Here is a 4,948-nt window from a genome sequence, read left to right as displayed (position 1 = left end):
ATTTCCACATCTACTACACATTTCCTTATTAGACTGTGGCTTAGACTGCTTCATTCTTGAGAATGGAGGATTGCTTGGCTCTGTTTTCTGCACTACATCAGCTTCCTTGTGTAACTTTTTGGCTTGAAATCTAGTTATTTCTGCAGATCTGCACATAGTCACTGCCTTTTCTAGTGTTAGGTCTTGCTCTCCCAGCAATCTCTCTCCGAGTCCATTATCAGGTATTCCACAGACAATACGATCTCTAAACAGTGAATCCTTTAAATCACCAAACTCACAGGTTTTACTGAGTGATTGCAGCTCTGTAACATACTGATCAAATCCATCTCCAGACTTCTGATCACATGTGAAAAACTTATATCTTTCATATGTCACATTTTTCCTTGGCACAGAGTAATCTTCAAACTTTTGCATTATAGAAGATAGCACCATATTCTGCCCCTCATCAAACTGAAAACTATTATGAATGTTCAGCACATCCTCTCCTATCACATGGAGGAAAATGGATGCCTTAGTTTTGTCAGACTCTGTATCAGCTCCACATGCAGATATATATTAAACCTTTGCTTAAATCTTTTCCAGTTTTCAGACAAGTTACCAGACATCAGCATGCCGGTTGGAGGAGCCAGTTTATCCATGGTTACTCACTGCTTGAAGAGAGGAGCACATGGCACGCTTTGCAGACACTGAGTATCACAGCCTTACAGACTGCTGCAGGATCCTTTCACACTCTGAGAGCACTAGCAGTCCAAGTTAAACTTCTGACACCATGTTTTGTTCATATGTTTGTAAATCCAGTTATCAGGACACAGAGACATGTGAGTTCACTGCTGTGCTGTTTTATTCCATCACCAACTCCAGACACACTGCACACTGGACCACCCACTTCCCAGCATCCCCCTGGTCCCAGGGACCATCACTGAAGATTCAGGCTTACACATATTAGTAAGGGAGTGTCTACAAATATTAAGCATTCTAATACATTAACATCACAATTCCGAGTTGATCGCTCGCTAGCTAGTTTTAGCAGCCGTGCAAACACTATGCCGCCGCCCACTGGGGAGTGTATTTTAGCTTAGCAGAAGTGCAAACGCATGTGCAGCTGAGCTCTACAAAAACAGTTTGTGCAGTTTCAGAGTAGCTCTGAACCTACTCAGCACCTGCGATCACTTCAGCCTATTCGTGTCCGGATTTGATGTTATACACCAGCCCTGCGAACGCCCAGCCACGCCTGCGTTTTTTCAGACACGCCTGCGTTCTTACAAACACTCCCTGAAAACGGTCAGTTGACACCCAGTAATGCCCCCTTCCTGTCAATCTTCTTTCGACCGCCAGTGCGAAAGAAAACTTCGCTAGAACCTGAGCACAACCACAAAGAGCTTTGTACCCGTACGTCACGTGTGCACATTACGGGGCATATGCATTCACAGAAATGCCTTTTCTTTCACCTGATCGCTGCGCTGCAAATACCGGCAACGAGCAATCAACTCGGAATGACCCCCATTAGCCGGAATAGGGAGATCAGCTAGACAATATGCTTCTGAAATCGTCATCTGAAGCTATCTTGCCAGCATCTGCTTACCAGCAGGCCATCATCTCTTGTGAAATACATAGAGAATGAAGAAAGAATCTGCTTTTCTGATGGCACTGGTACAATCCACGTAGATCCCTAATGCATGGATCACGTCCAGCAATGCATCTTCCGCAAAAAGGCCCGGAACCTGAAAAGCCGGGACAACAATTCCTTTGTTAAGTCACCACCTTGGGAAGATACCCAGATCTAGTTCTGAGAACTGATTTATCTGGATAAAAAAATCAGAAGATGGGGAACAACATGACAATGCCCCTAAGTCTGATATTCTTCTACCTGACGCCATAGTCAGTAGAAAAATACTGTCAACCCTTTACGATCCATTTTAATAAGTGGTTAAAATGGGCAACTTGAAGGGCTTTCAGGACTAACATAAGTCCCATGGCACTGTAGGAGGAACAACCAAAGGTTGAATGTGCAGCATACCCTGGAAAAAAGTACGCACATCCTGTAAGTTGGTCATTTACTTTTGGACCCCTACAGTCAATGCCGATCCTTGCTCTTTCAAGGAAGCCACCTTCAAACCTTTATCCATTCCTGCCTTAAGGAATGCTAAGACCCTGGAAATTCTGAAAGATTTAGGGTCCAATTTTCTTTCACTGTACCAATGAATATAGGCTTGCCATATTTAGTGATAAATGCGAGCTAAGGAAGGTTTCCTTGCTCTGAACACTGTTTGAATTACCTGTTGAAAATATCCTTTTGACTTCAGGATAGAGGTTTCAAAGGCCAAGTTGTCAAAGACAGTCAATCCAGATGTCTGTGATAACCAGGATCCTGCGTTAGTAGGTCTGGACGTTGAGAGAGCAGAAGGAGAGCATCCATTGCCATTCTCTGCTGGTTTTCTTGTTTTAACTTTCTCACCACCCTGGGTAATAGGGTGATTGGAGGAACACCTAAGCCAGATGAAAGTCCCATCTCACTGATAAGGCATCCACATAGATCGCTCTGGGATCCTTTGTTCTTGACCCATATGTGAGCACTTTGTTGTTCAGACAAGACGTCATGAGATATATCTCTGGTAAGCACCTCTTGTTTTACTAGAGTCCGGAAGATCTCCGGGTGTAGAGCCCATTCGCTTCCCTGAATCGTGTGTCTACTTTAGAAAGTCCGCTTCCCCATTTAGGATTTCCGGAATGAAAACAGCGGACAAGGTTGGATGATGAAGTTCTGCCCACTTTAGTATGTTACTTACCTTCTTCTTCACAATTTTTCGGCCGCGAGTTCCTCCCTGGCCCGAGGTTCCAACCTTTAACGGCAGACAACATTCTTCTTTGGGAACACAACTTTCCTGACACTGCTTCCCCAGTGTCAGAATTTTCCCAATCTGATATCAAAAGGATTTCCCTTTGTCCAGCTGGGATGTCTGTAGCCACCAGGCTAACAACCTTCTTACTTTTATCGTAAGTACCATAGTCCAATTTTATTATCTGATGCAATCCATTAATACCTACAGCACCTTGTATTCCCAGGTGGTCCCTCCAAGTACCAACCAGGCCAACACTGCTTAGCTTCCACGATCCAATGAGATTTGGGCATATCCAGGGTGGTGTGACTGTAGATTCTATTTGGTAAGAATCAGATGCTGCAGAGACCTCGAGTAGAATTGTGCATACTCCATCCTGTCATTGTAGATACCATCAAACCCATCACCTGCATTGCTGCCTGAATGGATACCGTTTGACTGTGTTGCAAGTCCTGAATCCTAGACTGAACCCTAGATATCTTGTTGAGAGGTAAAAATTGCTCTCTGCAGACCTGATCCAGTACAGCTCCCAAGTGAGTCATCCGGTGTGACGGAACTGGAGACAATTTTGCCCAATTATTGAGTCACTCATGCCTCTGCAAACACGTTATAGTCTGTTGCAGATGACGTAAGTACAATCCCTGTGACTGTGCCAGGATTCAAAGATCGTCTAGGTATGGGAAAACTGGCAGAGATAAGGTGTTATCTCCCCCATATTCTTGGTAAATACTCTGGAGACTGTGGTTAACCCAAAGGGTAAGGCCTAGAACTGAAAATGCTGTTGGAGTATAGCAAACCTTAGATAACACTGATGGACAGTGGTATAGGAACATGTAGGTAAGCATCCTGTATATCCAGGGATACCATATAGACCCCTGGCTCCATGCCAAACATAAGGAACGTAACGATTCCAAGTGCAACCAAGGTTTCAAATGTATTTGTTCAGCATTTTACGATTGAGCATGGGCCATAATGACCCATTTGGCTTCCAAACTAAAACCAGGTTGGAGTAAAACCATGTCCTCATTTGCAGGAGGAACTGGAATGACTATTCCTGACTGAAGCAATTTCTGAACTGCTTCTGGCAAAGCCTTGTCCTTCGTCTCTACCCGAGAAGGTGAAAGCATAACCTAGAGATACCGTGCCAGATCTGCGACCTGAAGTCGGCTCCCCCAGCCTGGGGTCCCCCAGGCAGAGGCCCACACCATCAGACATATGGTTTATTTTTCTACAGCACCTGGTATTGCCAGATGGTCTCCCATCCAAGTACTAACCAGGCCCAACACTGCTTAGCATCCAAACTCAGATGAGATTGGGCCTATCCAGTGTGGTGTAGCTGTAGATCCCAACCAGACTTCTGGTAGCCCAATTTGTGGGACCCAAAATGGCAGGCGCTTTCAATATCTTAATACAATATATATGTCGATATAATCAGCAAACACATCCTTGAGGTATACGGAGGTGGTAAAATTCCAAACCACAACGTGGATGGCCTTCTTCCTTTTTCTGAAGAATTTCTCTATCCCTCAGGTCGATGTTAGCATGAAAAGAAAATTTGTTTATATGGTTACCATGGAGATTTTTTGAATAAAAGCCTAAAATGCTTAATTTCCATGTTATTTCTTCTTTATAATTTTTGTTAATTTATTTTAGAATTATTGATGGATTTATTTCTGTAATTTAGATAACGGTCTTCTTTATCATGCCAAAAGGTCACCTAATGATGATGTCATAATTGGAAATGTTTTGAGTGGTCTCTCAGCATATAAATTCCTGGTCATTCCACTCTCTCAGTATGTCTTGATAAAGGCCTATGCTAGGCCGAATCATGTTGACCAGCTGAGAGTGTGGACCTTGTGTTATACCACCTAGGTATGAACTAAAACTGTTTTTAGAAAAATAATTTTCCTTGCTTCATGTTTAGGACTTTGTGTTTTTTAATAGTCTTTTTTTAATTGTTTGTTTTTCGGTGTATAAGTCATGCTGCTATAACATCTGATGGACTTTGCACACCTCCTTCACTGAACTTGTGTCACACCCCGAATGTATGGGGCGTTTTTTTAAATAAATGATTTTTTATGGATTGATCGTGATTCATATTTTTATTTGAC

At 43.1% G+C, this 4,948-nt stretch overlaps 1 pseudogene; it reads right to left on the bottom strand.

Annotated features, from left to right (window-relative positions):
* Positions 1-4,062: 4,062 nt before the first annotated feature.
* On the bottom strand, positions 4,063-4,181 carry LOC134950487 (5S ribosomal RNA; annotated as a pseudogene).
* Positions 4,182-4,948: the final 767 nt, after the last annotated feature.

The sequence above is a fragment of the Pseudophryne corroboree genome, chromosome 8 (genome assembly GCF_028390025.1).
Source record: "Pseudophryne corroboree isolate aPseCor3 chromosome 8, aPseCor3.hap2, whole genome shotgun sequence".
In the NCBI taxonomy this organism is placed as follows: Eukaryota; Metazoa; Chordata; class Amphibia; order Anura; family Myobatrachidae; genus Pseudophryne; species Pseudophryne corroboree.
The sequence above is the reverse complement of the archived record's forward strand: the minus strand, read 5'-3'. Positions and strand labels throughout refer to the sequence as shown.